The sequence below is a fragment of the Passer domesticus genome, chromosome 4 (genome assembly GCF_036417665.1).
Source record: "Passer domesticus isolate bPasDom1 chromosome 4, bPasDom1.hap1, whole genome shotgun sequence".
NCBI lineage: Eukaryota > Metazoa > Chordata > Aves > Passeriformes > Passeridae > Passer > Passer domesticus.
In genome coordinates, this window is record NC_087477.1 from 83,967,097 (window position 1) to 83,987,689 (window position 20,593).

Sequence of the window (20,593 nt, forward strand, 5' to 3'; positions counted from 1 at the left end):
GTCATTTTGTCCCCTCCCGGGGGGGGCACCAGAGCCAACATTGAGCCTGTGCTTAAACAGACCAGGAAGGGCTGCGGGGAGGCTGGGAACGGGACGCGCCTGTTCTCTTCGGGTGCCCCTGCAGGAGGAAAAGGTCTTGGGGTGACTGCAAGTGGCTGAGACATCGTGGGGCGCCCGGCACTCGCTCCCTGCACGGCCCGCACCCCGCTGGAGCCCCGCTCCTGGGGAGAACCGAGCCCCTGGGGAGAACCGAGCTCTGGGCAGGACCGAGAACTCCTGGGCAGAAGAGAGCTCCTGGGCAGGAGTGGGCAGGACCGAGCCCGGGCAGGACCGAGCCCGGGCAGGACCGAGCTCTGGGCAGGACCGAGCCCGGGCAGGACCGGGGCTCTGGGCAGGACCGAGCTCTGGGCAGGACCGAGCCCCGGCAGGACCGAGCCCGGGCAGGACAGAGCCCGGGCAGGACCGAGCTCTGGGCAGGACCGAGCCCCGGCAGGACCGAGCCCCGGCAGGACCGAGCCCGGGCAGGACCGAGCTCTGGGCAGGACCGAGCCCGGGCAGGACCGAGCCCGGGCAGGACCGAGCTCTGGGCAGGACCGAGCCCCGGCAGGACCGAGCCCCGGCAGGACCGAGCCCAGGCAGGACCGAGTGGGTTCTCCCGCGGTGGGGAGGCTCTCCCGGAGCTCCAGGTGTCTCCCCGTGCCGGCTCTCCCTGTCACTAGATGTCAGCAGCAGCAACTCTTCCCAGTCCCAAAGGTGGGTGGGGGGTCCGTCCGGCCCCAGCAGGGTCTGACCGTGCCCAGGCAGGGCCCGCTGTGCCCCGGGGGCTGGGACAGCCCGGGAGCGGGCCCGGCCCGGCTGGATGGCCGCTCCATCCCGGGGCAGGGGCCGTGCCCGGGCTGGGCTGGGCTCAGCCTCCCCCCCTGAGGCTCTCGGGGCTCGGGTGCCAGTCCCGGTCCCTGCGGGAGCCGCTTTCCAGGCGGCTCGCATTGGCTGCCTCACTGATTGACTGCCTGATGGCTGACTGGTGGGCTGATCGATTTCTCTGGAGAAAGTGGGCTTAGAGAAATGAGCAAATGGCCGGTCCCATTGTCGGCAGTGCCGCTGGGAATAGGGGACAGGTGTCAGGGATACACTTGTCACCTCTGCTCCAAGCCAGAGCAAAGCCATCCGCTGCTATTCACCCTTTGCCCTTCTGGTCCTGGGGTCTCCAGAGGGACCTTTTCACCCCTGGACTGGCATTTGACCCCTGCAGGCACAGCACCACCCCAGCAGCTGCTCCTGGACACCCTCAGCCTTTTCCCTAGGTATTTTTGGGATGTTTGTGTGGATGGACATGGAGATGTGCCAGGGAGATTCCCTGCAGGGATCCAGGGCTGGAGAGGGCAGGCACCAGCCTGGCAATTCCCAGCTTCATCCCCACTGGCTGTGCACCCTGTGGGCTGCAATGCGAGCTCCTCACTTTTGGTGTGTCCCCTCTGGAATTTTTGGGATGATCCTGGCTGCAGGAGGCAGTTCTTGGTGAGATGAGGGCTCTGCTAAAGGCACTGTCACCATCAGCCAGCCTGCATGGAGATGCAGGTTCCTGCTGGCACAAGCACACAGGGTGGCCTGGAGCAGGCCACTTGCAGAACTGAACAATGTTCTCATTTTCCTCAGCTGCTTTTCAGCCAGATCAGCTCCCTGAGCTGTCCCCCAGCAGCCACACTGGTGGCAGTTTGGGGACAGAGCAGGAGCACCGTGCCACCCCTGGGGACCAGGACACGGCTCTGGCAGTGCAAGGACAGAGCAGGAGCACCGTGCCACCCCTGGGGACCAGGACATGGCATTGGGCAAGCTCGTGGCTGCTGTCGTGTGCCCTGCTATTTACTTGGATAGAAATCCCACCCACGGGGCAGTGGTGGGGCTGGCAGGGAGACTTTGGAGAATCAGGGCTCCAGGAAGCACTGATGGAGTTGCATAGAGAGTGTGATAATTCGACAAGGACGCTGGGCTGCACTGTGAGCAGCCCCAGGGAGCTGCCGGCTCTCAGGACACTCTGCACTGACAGGACCCTGGGCTGAGGTGAGAATGGGTGCTGGGCACAGCTGGAGTTTGCTGTGGGAGCAGGAGTCAGCTCTGGCCCTGGCGGGAGGAGGCAGGAGCTCCAGGGGGCTCCAGGGATTATTCCTGCTGCAGCTTTCCCTGGCTGGTCCCTTGCAGGATTCCCTGTTTGCCACAGGCTCCTCACAGATCCCATCAGACAGGGATCATCTGGCGGATCTTCACTGCTTTGGGAACTCAGATCCCACGGGAAGGGCAGAAAAAATCTCTTGAAAAATGCATCTGTGTGTGTGTGAGAGGGAAACTCTCCTCAGATTAGTGGCTTTGTCAGTTCTGACAGGAGCAATCCGTTATTTGCATCAAGGAATGTGATAATTATGTCTGTCCGTGTTGGTGCACAGGAGAAATAAAACTTCTTCCTCAACAGGCTGCCCACAAAATGCTGTGCAGATTCCTCTGCAAGGACCTTACCACACCCAGAAAATATTTTTTCCAGAGCTCTGCAGCCTTAAATAGTAATTATTGCTGGGTAAAAATTAGTACTACTTAAGGCTAATAATTAGTATGAATTACTGTGAATAGCATTTTATTTTGCTTTTGGAGACAGAAATGTCTTCCCTGCTCTCCTGGCAATTTTCACAGATGATTTCTATTGTGCCTGAAATTCCCTTCATCATTTTCACACAAGACTTGTTCAGTTTTATAACTCACCACTTGGTCATTTTAAAACATGACTTCTAATGTCTCTAAAGTTTGCCACCTTTTGATAAAAATACCTTGCTCCAAGATATTCATGATTTCTTTTTCCCTCTAGTGGACTTTATATTCCTTTTGCTTCCTTAAAATATATATAAATGACCTCTTTCTTCTCAACCCAAAAGTGAGAGAGGACAAATTGAAAGGCAGTTCTCCTGCTAGAAGAATTTTTTCAGAAGAACACATTTCACTGAAAAAATAAAAAGGAACAAAACTATGGGAAGCTTGTTCCTGTCAATCTTCAGCTCAGTACAGCTCCCTTGTTTTGAAAGCATCTGTCAGAATCCCCCCTGGCAGCACCTCCTGGCAGTGCCCCCATGCCTGCAGGGCCGAGGGGCAGGGCTGGGCAGAGCTCACCCACCTGAGCCCCTGCCTTCCTCCCTCTGCTGCATCCCAGCGGGGCTCGGGGGGGCTGGACCCCTGGGAAAGGAGGATGGATCCATGGGAAAGCAGGCTGGATCCCTGGAAAGCAGGCTGGATCCCTGGGAAAGGAGGCTGGATCCATAGGAAAACAGCCTGGATCCCTGGGAAAGGAGGCTGGATCCTGGGAAAGGAGCCTGGATCCCTGGGAAAGCAGGCTGGATCCTGGGAAAGGAGGCTGGATCCTGGGAAAGGAGGCTGGATCTCTGGAAAGCAGGCTGGGTCCTGGGAAAGGAGGCTGGATCCCTGGGAAAGGAGGCTGGATCCAGGGAAAGCAGGCTGGATCCTGGGAAAGGAGGCTGGATCCTGGGAAAGCAGGCTGGATCCTGGGAAAGGAGGCTGGATCCTGGGAAAGGAGGCTGGATCTATGGGAAAGGAGGCTGGATCCTGGGAAAGCAGGCTGGATCCTGGGAAAGGAGGCTGGATCTATGGAAAGCAGGCTGGGTCCTGGGAAAGGAGGCTGGATCCCTGGGAAAGGAGGCTGGATCCAGGGAAAGCAGGCTGGATCCTGGGAAAGGAGGCTGGATCCTGGGAAAGCAGGCTGGATCCTGGGAAAGGAGGCTGGATCCTGGGAAAGGAGGCTGGATCTATGGGAAAGGAGGCTGGATCCATAGGAAAACAGCCTGGATCCCTGGGAAAGGAGGCTGGATCCTGGGAAAGGAGCCTGGATCCCTGGGAAAGCAGGCTGGATCCTGGGAAAGGAGGCTGGATCCCTGGAAAGCAGCCTGGATCCTGGGAAAGGAGCCTGGATCCTGGGAAAGCAGGCTGGATCCTGGGAAGGCAGGCTGGATCCTGGGAAAGGAGCCTGGATCCCTGGGAAAGGAGGCTGGATCCATGGGAAAACAGCCTGGATTCCTGGAAAGCAGGCTGGATCTCTGGAAAGCAGGCTGGATCCTGGGAAAGCAGGCTGGATCCTGGGAAAGGAGCCTGGATCCCTGGGAAAGGAGGCTGGATCCATGGGAAAACAGCCTGGATTCCTGGAAAGCAGGCTGGATCTCTGGAAAGCAGGCTGGATCCTGGGAAAGCAGGCTGGATCCTGGGAAAGGAGGCTGGATCCTGGGAAAGGAGGCTGGATCTATGGGAAAGGAGGCTGGATCCTGGGAAAGCAGGCTGGATCCTGGGAAAGGAGGCTGGATCTATGGGAAAGGAGGCTGGATCCTGGGAAAGGAGACTGGATCTATGGGAAAGGAGGCTGGATCTATGGGAAAGGAGGCTGGATCCTGGGAAAGGAGACTGGATCTATGGGAAAGGAGGCTGGATCCTGGGAAAGGAGGTTGGATCCCTGGAAAGGAGACTAGATCTATGGGAAAGGAGGCTGGATCCTGGGAAAGGAGGCTGGATCTATGGGAAAGGAGGCTGGATCCTGGGAAAGCAGGCTGGATCTATGGGAAAGGAGGCTGGATCCTGGGAAAGCAGGCTGGATCCCTGGGAAAGGAGGCTGGATCTATGGGAAAGGAGGCTGGATCCTGGGAAAGGAGGCTGGATCCTGGGAAAGGAGGCTGGATCCCTGGGAAAGGAGGCTGGATCTATGGGAAAGGAGGCTGGATCCTGGGAAAGGAGGCTGGATCTATGGGAAAGCAGGCTGAATCCATGGGAAAAGAGGCTGAATCCATGGGAAAAGAGGCTGAATCCATGGGAAAGGAGGCTGGCTCCTGGGAAAGCAGGCTGGATCCCTGGGAAAGCAGGCTGGACCCTCCAGGCTGAGAGGGCGAGGCTGAGGAGGTGGTGGGGAATGGAGCCAGGGATGGATGATTCCCTGCAGGTGGAGAGGGAGCAGAGCCCAGCCCGTGGGCAGGGGTGCTGTGGGGGACAGGGACCCAGGGCTGTCTCACACAGGGCAAGGAGGGTTCAGAGGTGAAGCCACCATTTCTCCTGGGCAAGGAGAACCTGGGAGTGCCACAAGGAAGGTAAATGAGTGTGCAGGAAGGTCACATCACACTGGAATCACCCGTGAGTCGTCCAGGAGCTGGGGCTGGTACCAGGGCATGCACAGCTGGCTCTGGCTGAGCTGGAGTGAGCTTGGTGGGTGCTGAGACAGGCTGTGGGCCTCGTGGATATTGCCAGGCATCTCCCTGCATCTCCCTGGGAGTGCTGGAGGCCCCACCTCTGGAAGCATTCGAGCTGAGGCTGGATGGGGCTGTGAGCAGCCTGGCCTAGTGGGAGATGTCTCTGCTCCTGAAAAGTTCCTTTCAACTCCATCCAGTCCATGACAGGGATTTTTGATTAAATGAACTTTAAAAGGTCCCTTCCAGCCCAAACTGTTCAGTGACTCTGTGGTGAGAAGTCCTGCCCCAGCTGCAGATCTCTTGGGGCCCTTCAGTCCCTCAGCAGTGGCACATTTGTCCCTGCCCTTGGGGATGGGGTCCTGCTCACCCCCATCCTGCTGTCCTCAGAGCCGGCTCATCCCTGCTCTGCCCCCTGGCACGGGGTTCAGCTGCCTGCTGCAGGTGGCTGGAAGGGCTGGGTGACCCCAGAGGGACAGAACAAACCTCACTGCCCCAGTGTCCTCATGGGAACAGCTCTCCCCTGTGTCCTGTGGTGTTGGATAAATACTCCCCAGCTCAGAACTGCTCTGGCCATGTCCTGTCACTCTCACGTCTCATCTCCCTTCATGTGAGTCCATCTCCTTCCTCCACAGGTGTCCCCTCCAAGCACAGGGGTGCCCTTGTGGCTCTGCACAGCTCCTGCCAGGAGGGGACAGCCGGGGGGTCGGGCTCTGCTCCAGGGAACAGGGACAGGAGCAGAGGGAACGGCCTCAGGGGAGCCTCAGGGTGGGCACTGGGGACATTCCTCATGGAAAGGGCAGGGGTGGAGTCCCCATCCCTGGGGGATTTCAGAGCCCTGTGGCTGTGGCACTTGGGAACAGGGGCAGTGGTGGCCTTGGCAGTGCTGGGGAATGGTTGGACTCAGTGGTCTGTTCCAATTTAGAGGGCTTTTCCAGTTTAAATGATTCTGGGACTCTGTTTTTCTCTTTCTATGCAAATCCATCTGGAAAGCAGTTTGCATGAAGGATGCAGTAAGAACAGTTGGGCTGTGGCTCTGATTTATAGAATCCAACTGGCAAGGCCTGTCTGTGATACCTGTCCCCTCCCAGGGCTCTGGCAGAGTTATTGCAGCCCTCCCCCTCTGCTGGTGACATATGGCTCCGAGGCTGCTCTGACACACAAGTGCAGGCAGCTGGCTTTTGAGGGGAGAGGAATGGGACAGGTTTTTTCGTGCTTCTTCCAAAAGGAGGATCAAATTGCTCATCTTTCAAACACCTCCAAGCTCAGCCATCTCTTTGTTCCCCCAAGGGGGTGGCAGTGCACTTTGGGATGGGAGCTTAAGCAGCTCCAGATGCTAACGGGCTGAGAGCTAAGACTTGAGCGGCTGCTGGGTTTTCCCTCCTCGCCTCCTGTTACTTGTACAATGAAAAGAAGGCAGGCACATCATTTGGTTAGACCCCACCTGCATGCTGCTGTCCCACGCTGCTCAGGGGATCAGCTCTCCTCTCCTCTCCTCCAGGGACCCCAGCTGCCCGTGGCTGCCAGCCCAGGAGGGCTGGAAGTGCCCAGGGAGGAGTTCAGCTCCAGGCAGTCAGCAGGAGCAGCCCGGGGAGCCCTGTGAGACCTGAGGTGTCTGGAGCCTCAGAGCTGAACTGGGCCCAGCAAGTGCCCAGGACAGGTCCTGAGAGAGCTCCAGGGTGCCTAAAGAGGTGCTGGAGTGAACTCCATCTCTGCAAAATAATCAGTCTTTGCCTCGAGCTTCGCATCAAATGAGGCTGGCTGGTGCCTCCTGGGAAATCCCATCCTCCTCGATTAATCAGAGCAAAGGAAATGCAGGGCAGCCACAGCCTCGTGGGAAGGGAGCCTTCACTTGGAACGTGGCTGTGAATTCTTGTTTTGAGCAAACACAATGTCTGGGCCACCACTCTGCAGAGTTCATGTGGTCCTGTCCGTGAGAATTTTACATAAACAGTCAAATCAATCATAAAGGGGTTTGAATTTCTCAATTCATCTTCTTTTACTGTTGCAGTCTTTATTGAACACTTTGCTCTTTTTTTTTTCCCTCCTGCTGCCCAAACTGGATCCCCCTAAGTGTCACCTCCACCTTATTTAACTGCTGCAGCCTTTATTGAACATTTTGCTTTATTTTTTTCCTCCTGATGCTCTAATTGGATCCCCCAAAGCCTCACCTGCATGGTGATGGCAGCTTGCATGTCTTTCTGTCCCTTGCTCAGTCTAGGGAAGGTGGCAGGGGTGGAATGGGATGGGCTTTAAGGTCCCTTCCAGGCCAATCCCCCCACGTTCCCTGGCTGGGTGCCCTGTGTCCCCATCACTGCTGTCTGGCCTGCACCCCACAGCCTGGCTGCAGCTGCAATGGTTTGTCCTGCAGCCAGCCCGCCCCCCGCCTCAGAGCTGCTCCAGCAAGGAGATCCAGAGAGGCTCACAGCTCCTCAGGGACCCGCTCTGGCTCTGGATAAGCAGCTTTTGGCTCAGTCCCAGTCTCCCCGGTGCTGTCCCTCCTGGTGTGCAGGGCGATAAGCTGCCCGAGCCAGGGACCCCAGCCCTGCAGCCCCAGCCCCTGCAGCCTGCAGCTGGCTCCTGCAGCGCTCTGCAGCTTCCCTGGGGGCTGCTGTGAGCAGCACAGGGCCCCTCCAGGGGCTGTCACAGGCTGGAGGTGACAGAAGCCCCTGGAGCCCTCTGTAAGGCAGTGCAGGTGAGGACGTGGTGTCTGCGAGCGGGGAGGGAGCAGAGCTGCACGCTGAATTATAGGGTTTGGGAAGAGCCCAAGGCGTTGGAGCTGTTTGTGTGAGCCCTGGGTGAGGCTGAGTGTGCTCAAGTGTTTCCTGCCTGCTGAGGAGTTCACTCTCCTTGCAAGGTTAGTTGATTTGACACGAGTTACAGCAATTTCACGGTACATTTTTCTCCCCTTCCAAGACATTTGTCTTGTTTCTTCCTCTTGGTAAGAGAACATAACCCAGCGAGGCTGCTTGAGAGACAAACTGCTCACCTTGGGCTGCTGTCACAGGGACAGTCCCTGGGGGAGCACAGAGCTTGCCTTCAGTGTGGGGAGAGTGCTCGGGGGTCGTGGTGCTCAGAGCCCACAAAACCTTCAGGTAACATGACAGAGGTGTCTCCACGAGGAGCTGGCATGAGGAGGAGCTCGAGTGTGTGAGGAATGTAATACCTTCAGAGCAGAATGTAATATCTTCAGATGCTGTGGCTCTGACACCTCACCCTGAGCGCCCCAAATTTGGGCAACACTGTGGGCTCGCACCTTTTGTCTGCTGCCTGGCAGGGAACTGCTGCAGGAGAAACTGAAATGGTTGCACTCTGTGATCCCAGAGGTGTTTCCTAACCTAAAAGATTCCATGGTTCTATTAATAAAAGCTTTGATTTCAAATTACCCAAAGGGAGGAGAGCCAGTTTCCCCTAAGAGGGCTGATGGGATCACTGCAGGACTTGTCAGGCTTTGGAGAATTAGCAAACCTTAAACCAGAATTGCTGCCCTGGGGAACTCCCCAGAAGTGTTTAGGTGCCCCATTCCCTGGGAACATGCTGATTTTCCCTATCCAGTCAGAAGTCTTGTCTCCTTTTCGTGATTCAAAAGGAAATGTCCTGAGATGAGAAACCTCCTGTAGGATGGAGCTTTAGAGGCTCTCCTGCTGTTTTGGGAACTTTGCTGAACATGCACTACAAGAGCTCTCCATCAGGGCCAGGAGATTTGGGAACAGAGGAGAAGGTCTGAGCAGGTCCTGCTCTGGAGGTGGGATGTGGGAGAGAAGAGGCTCCTGAGGTGCCAGGAGGTGCAGATGGAGCCTCCCGTGGTGACAGGAGCTCAGGAGCTGGCAGGAGCAGCGTGCAGGATGAAGGTCTGAGAGCCCCTCTGGATCCAGGGGAGCCCCGAGGGCTGCACTTCCCTTCTGCCCAGGGGATGTGATTCTCTGCAGGTGGGGTGACAGCTCGGGGCCATCTGTCACTGTGGGGTGTGGGCACACATCCCAGGAGAAGCAGCAGCAGAGTTCCACCTTCCTGGGCCCAGTGCACTTTCCCTCTCCTGGTGTTGCCTCATTCCTGCTCCCCACAGACCAGCCAGGGCAACCCTTAATGTGTGCTGGAAAGCCTGATGGTAATTAAGTGCCTGACTCCAGGGGCCCGGATCGCTAATTGAGTTCATTAGATGCTATTGCATTACCAGTAAGTTTTGATCATAATGGAGGGGCTGGAGCAAAAAACAAACTAACAAACAGGAATTTAAAAAAAACCCAAACAGCAAGAAGAAATCCAGTGAACTCCCTCAGAAGTGTTTGATCTGCAGTGTTTGTCTGTCTCATAGGATGAGGAACTGCAGCATCTGGCTCTGGCTCTCTCAGGTTTTGGATAATGATGCAAATTCATCCAGGTGTAAAATCAGGACCTTTTTAAAGTAGGGGAATTCTTGTGAGGCAGAACCAGGAGTGTTTGACCCGGGATATTTGTGTTTGTGGCCAGCAGCAAACTCCAAGCTGGGATCAGGAACAAGGTGACTTCCAGCAGCCCCTGCCCCTGTGAAGAGCACAGAACCCACTGAGCTCTGTCTCTGCGCTCAGGCTGGACCAAGGTCAAGTGAAATCTCTGAAAACCTTCCTTCCCCCATCCCGGGGGATGCTTGGAGAACAGGGATCCTGCCTTGCTCTGCTGAGAGCTCAGCCCCACAGGGGATCAGCCGTGGAGGGGGAAATGTGACAGCCTCTGGTGGAAGAGCAAGCTGGAAAGCAGAAGCTCATTTCCCAGAAAAATATTGGGCTTTTGGTACAGTTTGACTTTTGAACAACAGTGACAGATCAGGAACAGTAAAATTTGAAATAAAAGATAGCAAGTGGAAAATGAAATGCTTATTAAGTATAATTCCAGGGGAAGAAAAATGAGGACTAAAATGAAGCCGCAGATGTTCCTCTTCTGTTTTATCTGCTTTTATTAAGAAAACAGAAAATGGTCTTCCCAGAGGGACCTTGGACAGGAAGAGAAATGGAATCTGTCTCTCACGTGTCCCCTGCCCACACACCAGACAGGGATGGTCCCAGAGGCTGCAGAAAATGGGTTTCATCCCACCTGGTTTTCACCTGGGAGGAGAAGCTGGAGGGACACTGCTCCTCTCTGCAGGTTGGTGTTACCTCCCAGCACTACCGAGCCAGTCCCAGTGACACCTCTGGCTCTTCCTTGACCAGTGAGATGAACCCAGCTGAAGCCACCAAGTTCTCATGGTCCTCCAAGGAGCAGCTGATGCAGGAGGGAGAAGTCAAGGACCCATCATTTCAGTCTATACAACTTAAAAACAAAAGATAAAGAAAATGAGACTAAAACATTATTTAGCGTTTGGTTTTTCTACTTGCAAAGCCCAGATTTCCCCAGGGAACATACTTTTCCTTGGTTAAAAGAGAAAGAAAGAAATCCAGTGAGAAGTTTCTGTTTCACAGACCTGGTGGCTCCAGTCCTGATGGTGGTTGGGACTGCGTGGAGTTGGTATCTCTTCTGGTGGTCACAGAGGCCACCCAGAGCCCAGGAGCATTTGGAGCCTTGGGAATTGCTTGTCCCACCTGTTGAAGTCCCTGAGCAAAAAAACAAACTAACAATCAGGAATTGAACCCAAATAGCAAGAAGAAATCCAGTGAACTCCCCCAGAAGTGTTTAATCTGCACTGTTTGTCTGTCCCATGGGATGAGGAACTGCAGCATCTGGCTCTGGCTCTCTCAGTTTTGGACAATGATGCAAATTCATCCAGATGTAAAATCAGGATCTTTTTAAAGCAGGGGAATTCTTGTGAGGCAGAACCAGGAGCGTTTGACCAGCCAGTCCTGTGCTGCACTGCTCAGGAGCCAAGGGCCGTTCCCAGCCCGTGTCTGAGGGGTTGCTGTGCCTGGCAGGAGGCACAGTTCAACAGCCTGGGTGGGCAGCTCTGCGTCACTGCACCTGCGCTTTCCTGGGCTCAGAGGCGAGGCAGGGCACTGGGGCCACCCTGCCCCTGCCAGCCCTGCCCCTGCAGCCCTGTCCCTGCCAGCCCTGTCCCTGCCAGCCCTGTCCCTGCCCTGCCTCTGCAGCCCTGCCCCTGCCAGCCCTGCCCCTTCCAGCCCTGCTCCTGCCAGCCCTGCCCATGCCCTGCCCATGCCAGCCCTGCTCCTGCAGCCCTGCCCCTGCCAGCCCTGCTCCTGCCAGCCCTGCCCATGCCCTGCCCATGCCAGCCCTGCCCCTGCAGCCCTGCCCCTGCCAGCCCTGCCCGCTGCTCGGGCAGCCCCAGAGCCTGCTGCACACCCGTGTTTGTTCAATCCCCTTCAGCTCACATCCACCTCCCTCCCTGCTGCTGCAGCCCAGGGCAGAGCCCTGGCCGTGGCAGGAGCTGGCACAGAGCAGAGCATGGCCCTGGTGGGTTATGGAGCAGGCAGGCTGGCTGCCAGGCTGGGTGCCAGGCCGGGCCATGCTGGGTTCCATGCTGGGTGCCATGCTGGGTTCCATGCTGGGTGCCATGCTGAGTGCCAGGCTGGGTGCCAGGCCGGATGCCAGGCTGGGCTCCATGCTGGGTGCCATGCTGGGTTCCATGCTGGGTGCCATGCTGGGTTCCATGCTGGGTGCCATGCTGGGTGCCAGGCCAGGTGCCAGGCTGGGTGCCAGGCCGGGCCATGCTGGGTTCCATGCTGGGTTCCATGCTGGGTGCCAGGCCGGATGCCAGGCCAGATGCCAGGCTGGGTTCCAGGCCAGGTGCCAGGCTGGGTTCCATGCTGGGTGCCAGGCCGGATGCCAGGCTGGGCTCCATGCTGGGTTCCATGCTGGGTGCCAGGCTGGGTGCCAGGCCAGGTGCCAGGCCAGCAGCAGCTCCCAGCAGAGCCCCTGTAGCCCTGCCCTGCCCTGGGCAGGCAGAGCCTCTCCCGGCCTGCCCTGCAGTGGGCACGGCCTCGCGGAGCAAGGGAAGGCACGTGAGAGGTGCCCGGGGTGCCTGGTTTATCCATGCTGAGCGGGGAAGAATGGCACGGGAGAGAACATGATCACACTCTATAAATACCTTCAAGGTAACAGTGCCGGGGGAAGAAGAGGATTAGTCACACTGCTGTGAGACAGGGACGGGAGGAGAGACAGCAACAGCGTGAAGCACTGGAGGAAAAAGTTTTGAGTATTAGGAGTGAAATGTTTAGGCTATTTTTCTTTCTCATTTATGATGGAAAAAGAAATTGCAGGGTCTCAGTTTGAGTTATCCTTGAGGCTCAATGAATTTTTTCAGAGCTGTGAGTCACAGGCATGAGCAGTAACCAGTGCGTGGCTGTGAGGGATCTGCAGGAACTGGGTGCACCAGGAGTTAAACAAGGGGCCAGTGTGGCCTTGGGGACAGCAACAGTGTCACCAGGCAGGGGGTCACCCTGCTGCCTGCGCCTCTGGGAGTCCAGGGCTGGCCACAGCTCTTCCCCTCTCCCCAGTACATCCCAAACTGGTGCGGAAGGTCCCGAGGGAAGGTGGTGCTGCTCAGTCCCAGTGCCACTGGATGTGCAGCCAGGAGAGGCTCAGGGCTGGAGCTGGGTCTGGGCGAGCCCTGAGCTCTGCCTGAGGCTGCAGGGGTGAGCTGGCTGCCGCTGTGCCCCAGGGCAGCCTGGGCACCTCACACCCAGCCTGGGCACCTCACACCAGTGTACCCCTGCCAGGCAGACCTCTGCCCCAGCCCTGGCCCTGCTCTCCCGGGGATGGAGCTGGCCAGGCAGGAGTTTGGAGCTGCCCTCCCCGAGGGGCTGGCTCCACATCCAGCCTGGACAGCCACTCCTGTTGTCACCTTCCATTATCCTGGGACTCAAAAGTGAATGTTTACAAAAAAACACGGGTTGCTGCTGCCGAGATGTTTTCCCCCTCTCCTCAAGTAAGTGCCAAGAACTCTGTATTCTCATAACAAACCAGCTGGGCAAATATAGGTGTCCTTGGAGAAAACCCTTCAGGCTGGTAAGAATTCACACATTGATCCACTAAAGGCAAACAATTTAATTGTGTTGTTCTTCCAACTGTGTCTTCCTTAGAAAATGAATCTTGTGTATGTCAGTCTGTCCCCCCCAGTAGGTTTTGAGCCCCTGGGCTGGTCAGACAGAATCGTAGATTGATGGAATGGTTTGGGGTGGAAGGGATAAAGCTCATCTTCCACCTCCTGCCACAGGCAGGGACACCTTCCACCAGCCCAGGTTGCTCCAAGCCCCAGCCAACCTTGTTTGATAAGTTTCAGAAGAAGTTCAGATCCTACAAGCTTTGGAAATGGGAATGAGCTCCTCGTGCTCCCCACTGTGGGAAGGGTTAGTTCAGAGCAGGAAAGGTGTGTGTGGAAGGAGATGTGGAAATCCAGCTGCTTTCAGAGTGCTCTTGTTTTGTGCCAGGCTGTAGGCACACAGTCTGTGGTGGCTGGGAGTGGGATGAGCCCCGTCCCCAGTGGGTGCAGCTGTGCAGGACAGGTGAGCAGCACTGACAGCCATGGCGTGCCCAGGTGTGCTGGGCAACCACACAGGGAACAGAGGGCACACAGGTGCAGGGCATGAACGTGAGGGGATAAAAGGCTGGGCTGGAGAACAAGAAGGGCAGATGCTGGCAGCCTTCTGAGGTGACATGGTGTTACTGTGTGTGGGGTGAAGCGTTCTGGAATTCTGTGGTGACACTCTGAGTATCATGGCCATCTCAACTGTGACGTGTGCTGCAGCACCAGGTGAGTGTTTGTTCTTAGGAGTGTGGGTGGCTTGTTGCAGGAGCTCCCCAGGCTGTATTTTCTTGCTGTGGTGTCACCTTGGATGTGCCCAGGCTGTGGGAGAGTCGCTCTGGGGCAGCAGGAGACTCTGGGTGGGGAGGGGAACTGGGGAAAGAGCAGGCTCAGGGAGAAGCCCCCAGGGTTTGAGTCCCTCTCAGTGACAGAGCTTGGAGAGCAGGGGGCACCTGGCTGTCCCAGGGCTCTGTGTCAGCTCCAGCCCCAGGCCAGCGTGTGCCTGCCCCGGCTGCTGGCTTGGGAGGGACACGGGGACACAGCTCTGTCCATCCCACGTTGTGGGGGGCAGGAGGGCTCCAGAGCTGGCTCCTGCAGCTCCTGGGACCTCGCACAGGGAAGGGACAGGGATCAGGGGACCTGCCTGGTGCTTTCTCTGCTCCCCGAGTTTGAGTGGTGTGCTCCCATCTGAACCTCAGTGCCCCTTCCCTCATTCCTTGTCCTGCTGCCCCACAAATCCAGCGCACAGAGCTTCTGATCTGCCCCTCTGTGCGTTACACAGAAATCAGAGTGATAGATCACAGGGAAAAAAGGGTGAAAGAGAAGGAGGGAAAAAGATGTTCCTTCATGGTGCTTTTGTTTTCTAACAATGTTGACATTATGTGGAGTAACCGAGTATAAAATCTGCCTATCGTTTGGGAGCTGGTGTGCAGGGAAGATGTTATTATCCCAGCCTTTTATGCCTCTTTACCCTGTCTGGATCAGAGGAGATAAATGTGTAGATAGGAGCCTCAGCTCCTGTCTTTATTTAAGCTGTCAGGTACTGCTGTGTTATTTTATGATGATTGTTATAGAAAGCCTCCACAAAGAGATATATGTTTCTATATTCCCCCTTGTTTCTTATTTTAATCTATAATTTAATAATAAAATAGATGTATTTCCCTTTATTATTTTTATTTGTAGAGTTAGTGCATCTCGTTCACTCTTATTTTTCAGATAAACATTCACAGTCACAAAGCACTTAAAATATGCACATAATCAATCTTCGCTGTTCTCTTTTGGGCTCCCTTTTGACTATTATTGCAGTCGTGCTTTAATTTACACATTAATGCCAAAGCATCCTGAGCGTAGAGCACGTTCCCAGTGGGGACACACGAGTACGTGGCTGTCACCACCTCAGGCACACCCACGTGGCCCAGGCCAGGCACAGCTACACGTGGGGTGAAGCCAAAGCCACTTCTGTGCAGGTGCAACAGCCCACAGAGCTAGGAGCAGTGTGCAACAGGGTGCCCAGAGAAGCTGTGCCTGCCCCATCCCTAAAAATGCTCAAGGCAGGTTGGACGGGGCTCTGACCAAGCTGATGTTGTTGGAGATGTCCCTGCTCATTGGAGGGGGGGACTAGATGCCCTTTAAACTCAAACCATTCAATGGTCTGTGTTTCTCTCAGCCCAGAGGCAGAGATGCTGGCCAGGCTGGTTTTGTGTGGGCATGCAGTAAAACCCCAGAGCTCAGCAGCACGGGGCTGCGCTCAGCCTCCAGAGGAACACTTCCCACCCGGAGCTGGCCATTCCTCACTGCTCCCCATTCCTCACTGCTCCCTGTTCCTCACTGCTTCTCAGCACCCCGGGCACACTCTGAGGCCAAGTTACAACGGGGCAGCAGCCAGCAAACGTGAATAGGAAATACACGGGGCACAGAGCTTTGCTGGTACATCCATGTTCACTCTCCTGCTTTTTCATGGACAGGGACTTCCTTTCTTCTGGGTGAATTTCTACTGGTTTTACCTGTCCATACCCCAGGTAGCCAATGGCTGTGTGCTGGTGAAAAGGGTTGCTGGGAAAGCAAGTGATTGGCTTATCAAAGGACAGAATCACAGACTGACAGACTGGTTTGGGGTGGAAGGGACCTCAAAGTCCATCCAGGGCCACCCCTGCCATGGCAGGGACACCTCCCCCTGTCCCAGGCTGCTCCAGCCCCAGTGTCCAGCCTGGTCTTGGGCTCTGCCAGGGGTTCAGGGGCAGCCACAGCTGCTCTGGGCACCTGTGCCAGGGCCTGCCCACCCTCCCAGGGAACAGTTCCTTGCCTTGTATAATTCCGTCCAAAATACTGAGGCATTTTCATTGTCTCAGGGCATTGAGCTTCCCATGGGTTCCTGGGAGAGTTGGGTACCAGAGAAGGAGGTGAATCTGTGGGCCTGAACCAGATATCTACTGTACATCTAGATTTTGGGCGAGTTTTCTTGAGCTGAGCTCATCACCAAGGTTCCTCTGGTTCTTGTTCTCCCTGAGTCCTGTGACCTTCCCTGCTTGAAACATCCATGTGTTCTGCAGCCTTGGGCTCCAGAGAGCACCACAGGAATGACCATGGCTGAAGCCAGCCAAGGGCTTGTGAGCTGGTGGGCTCTTGGGTTAAACAAAGGTCATTGAAAACATCTCATCCCACTTCTTTCTCTGCAAATACGTGTCTTTCATCCTCTGCAGAGACCTGTAATCCTTTGTCTTTTGGGGGAAAGCATCTGCCTTCTGTTTTGGTTTTATTTTGGGATTTTAAATTATGTCATGGTGTAGCCTTTACAGAGCTAAAAATGTTCCACACGGCAGCCTGTCCTTCCCTTGGATGGGTGTGAGGAGGGGCTGTGACTGACCCAGGTCCATCCCTTGGATGGGTGTGAGGAGGGGCTGTGACTGACCCAGGTCCCATCCCTTGCAGGGATTGTGACTGACCCATGCCCCAGGTCCATCCCTTTTGGGGGCTGTGACTGACCCATGTCCATCCCTTGCAGGGGCTGTGACTGTCCCATGCCCCAGGTCCATCCCCTTTGGGGGCTGTGACTGACCCGTGTCCCAGTGCCCACGTGCTGTGCTGTCCTCCCGGGAGCCTGGTAATGGCAGCTGCCTGAACAATTTCCAAGCAGGAACTTGGCACCACTTCAGATTTAAAATACAGGCAATTAGTGGAAGTGGTTTCAGTCTCGATTATTTCCCTCTTATGGCAGAAAAAGCATCTGTGGAAAGCTGGACAGTTTCTTTCCAAGAGTGTTGAAATCATGTCCAAAGGGAACAGGAGGGAATCCCAGAACTGGCTCAATGTCTCTTATTCCTGCACATCTGAACCCTGTGCCAGGCAGTACCCACCTCTGCCCAACATTTTCTCAAGTCCTGGGTCTAGAAACTGTAACAGGAGTTGCAGGGGTTCTCAGCAACCTTTTTACTCTGTTTAGTTTAAATGCAGTCACTAACATCCAAATCAAAGGCACTGCATTTTTTAGAAAAACATTAGGAAGAGTGAACAGCTATAGAAAAGATTTCTTCTGCTCCCAGGCTGAAATTTCCAACAGGAAAAATCAGATGAGAAGAGCCCTGGGTCACACTGAGTCTACCCAGACATGTCTCTGTTCCAGAGGGGATTTTTGTCTGGGGTAAGCTGATATTTCTGTGCTGGCACTCAGCCCATGCCCTGCTGCCAGGTCACAGGGCTGCAGGATGTTTCTCCACATCCATCACTTCTTGCAGGGGCAGGGGAGAGTCCTTGGGGATGCAGGAACTCAGGTCCATGGGTGGGCTGAGGGCAAAGGCTGCTGCCCCACAGCCCCCAAAGCAGGGAGCGAGTCTCTGCACCACAGGAGAGCAGGGCTGGAGAGCTCAGTTGTGTCCTCTCCTGCCAGTCCTCAGCTGGCCTTTAAACTGGAGAGGTGCACAGAGCATCTTTGCAGCACCCTTCCCGAGGCTCAGGACAACTCTGGAGGTGTGCTCCCTGCATCCCTGACCCTGCTGTGTGCTCCCTGGGGTGTCACCAGGCTGGCACCTGAGCTGTTTCTCCAAGGAGAGCTGCAGCCAGGCTCCAGCAGAGGCTGAGGCGTTTCCTTGCCCAGGAGCTGCCCCAGGGCTGCAGGCTCTGCAGAGCTCTGGCAGGGCTGCTGTGAGGTCCCTGCTGCAGTCCTGGCCCAGCCATGTCTCTGCTCCCAGAGGTGTCCCTGTGGGACAGGACTGGGGGCTCTTAGCCCTGCCAGTGACCTGAGCCTCTGAGGAATGACACACATCCTTATTTTGTCCTTCTCCCGACACAGGCAGGGAAGGTGCAGACCTTTTGGCTTCATGTAGGAAATTAATCAAAAGCTTGTGTGAGGGAATGACCCATTGTGGTGCCACTGCAAAGCCTTGTCCTCCTCCTCCCCTGGCCACCTTCCCTGGCAGTTTGTGACAATGAAATTCTACCTGCCCATCTCCCCAAAGCCTGCCACACCAAACCTCAGAGATCTGGTCTAGTCAGAAGGTTTGCAGAGAAAATGAGGGTTTTTTCCTTCCTGGCTGGCTTCCACCAGCAGCAGCTCCCACTCTCCAAGGCACATCTCAATTAATTAATACAGTCAAACCTTATTAGAGACAATCGTTGGGCAGAAATTTTCCAGTCCAGAGTTCTCTTTGCTTTTCTCCTTGTTACTTCTCACTGTTGCCCTCCTCCCTGGTGCCTTTCTCTGCAGTGGAGCCTCTCCTGCAAAGCCTGGTGTGGAGTGGGAGCTTTTCAGGGTGGAGTTGAGGCTCAGCTGCCCTCCCAGCCCAAAGCCCAGCTGCAGTGGGGATCCTGAGTGGATCCCAGCACAGCTGGACTCAGCCTGCCAGCACCCACGGCTGGGCAGCAGCAGCTCGTGCCCCCAGGGTCCCAGCAGCTCCCAGGTCACCCCAGATGTGGCATTGTGGGCAGAGCAGCCAGTTCCTTTTCTGAGAAAAGCGAGAGATGACCCTCAAAGCCTCTGTCATGGTGCCACTGGGAATGCTGAACGTCCTCCAGGCAGGCTGAGGTTTGACTTGAGAGACTCTGAGGACCCAAGGAAGGAAGGAAGGACAAAACCCAGACCCAGCACACTCAAAACCAAAGCACACATCAGCAAAAATAAACAGAATTTGGTTTAGTGTCAGCATCCCCAGCAGCTGCAGTCCCTCAGCTGTGGTTCTGACCCTGCAATAGCCAAGTGCAGCAGGCCAGGGCACGGTCCTGAGGGCAGGAGGGGATGCAGGGAGGAAGGGCCAGGGCAGGGCTGTGCAGGTGAGGCAGCAGGAGCCCCTGCCACCCCCCTGGGGACAGATGCTGCTGCCCCCGGAGCTGGGCTGGGCTTTGCTCCCTGGCCCTGCAGAGGCCCTGGGGTGTCCCAGCAGCAGCAGGAATGCCCCCAGCCCTCAGCCCCTGCCCTGCAGTGCCCGTGGCCCTGCCCCAGGGCGTGGGATGGGCACAGAGCTGGCAGCTGCCCCAGCCTGGCCAGGGCTGCAGGGGCCCGGAGGGGATGGGGCCATCTCAGCAGGGACAGCGTGTCCCAGCCCAGGCAGGGGCTCTGGAAGCCCTGCAGGCACAGCAGCAGCAGGGGCTGCTTTGTGTCTCTGGGGAAATGAGAGGCATTTTCCAGCGCTGTCAGGGCAGAGCTGACAGCCTCAAATTATTGTTATTATTTTCTTTTAACAGGAATGCAAATATGTCAGCCTTTCTAGGTGGCTTCATTAAGTACCCAGCACATCACTCAGAGCCTCACAATTCTTGTCAAGTACCGACATCCCCATCCCATGTTCATTGCAGAGTCTGAATTCCTCTGACTCCGTCTTGTGATGACAAACAGGTTCAGAATGGGATTAAAAAAATATCCAAAAGATAATAACAGTTGTTTTTCTTCCTTACAGCTGCTAAATAGCAGAGAAAATACGTGGCAGGGTCAGTGCAGCTCACAGCCTAGGCAGCTCAGTGCTGGGTCATTGTGATACAGGTGAAGAATTAGGGCTCACCCTGGGATTTAATGGATTTGTCCTGAAACAGGGGGCCATGCCTCATCCCCTCTGTGCGCAGGAAGGAGAAATTCCTCTTTCCCATTTTGCTTCTTGATTGAACAGGAGGGAACAAGAACAGTGCTGCAGGATCATTATTCAAGCTGATCAAACTGAGACAAAAATAAATTGACTAACAACAGAAAAATCATTTTATTACACAAAGGTCTTAATTAGTCTGTTTATTTTCATAAATGCATTGAGCTGTTCTTTGACCCTCAGTACATGTCATTCCATTTCCTAGGAGTTTTACCCACCTTCTCCCCAAGTACCAAACAAGGGATGCCCATCACTTGCCATGTCAGAGACCACCATGGTCAGAGACCCCACAAGTCTCACTTGTGTTTGCTGCAGCGTTTGGGCTGCCCCAGCAACTCAGAACTTTCCCTCTTCTCGAGTCTACCTCAACTCTTTCTGTCCAGGCTGATTTTCCTCTTCCACTGCAGCTCCCTCCCTGTCCTGTGAGGAGCTCCTTCTCCTCTCAGGCTCACTCCACTGAGAGCTCCTTCAGAGCCCCCAAAACATGGGACAGCTCAGTAAAATTCCTGAGTAAGTGAAGCTTGGAGAGGTGCTTTCCACATCTTTGAGTGTGGGGACCTCAACTGAGAGTTTTTGGAGCACAGAAGAAAACACAATTAAAGAGGGGGGTTTTAAGAGACAAGTCATGACCAGTCACCCTGGCCCTGCTGCATTTCAAGATCAGTCACAAAAATGTGCTCAGTATTGAGCAGAAGGGACAGCACGTGGATTGGCACAGAGGGGAGTTGCTCCAGGTGTGTGTGGAGAAGACTGTGCTGGCTGATGTGAGGGAGAGGCAGGTCCAAGTGCATTTGAGCAGCACTATGTCTTAGATGCCTGAGCCTTGATCTCCAGCTGTATGAAAAAAAAAATAGGTATTT

The 20,593-nt window shown here is 55.5% G+C and overlaps 1 protein-coding gene and 1 long non-coding RNA gene across 4 annotated transcripts in view; one reads left to right on the forward strand and one right to left on the reverse strand.

The window, feature by feature from the left end:
• Positions 1-20,593, forward strand: part of LOC135299783 (GDNF family receptor alpha-4) — a 73,691-nt gene that overhangs the window by 1,739 nt on the left and 51,359 nt on the right. The window lies entirely within an intron of this gene.
• Positions 9,960-13,873, reverse strand: LOC135299782 (uncharacterized). 3 transcript variants are annotated; one of them, XR_010361674.1, is made up of 3 exons: positions 13,407-13,873; positions 10,657-10,786; positions 9,960-10,505 (listed from the first exon to the last, which is right to left on the reverse strand). It is a non-coding gene; the product is annotated as an uncharacterized LOC135299782 (long non-coding RNA). The 3 variants fall into 3 exon arrangements; XR_010361673.1 differs by lacking the exon at positions 13,407-13,873 and adding an exon at positions 11,516-11,588; XR_010361672.1 differs by lacking the exon at positions 13,407-13,873 and adding an exon at positions 11,487-11,572.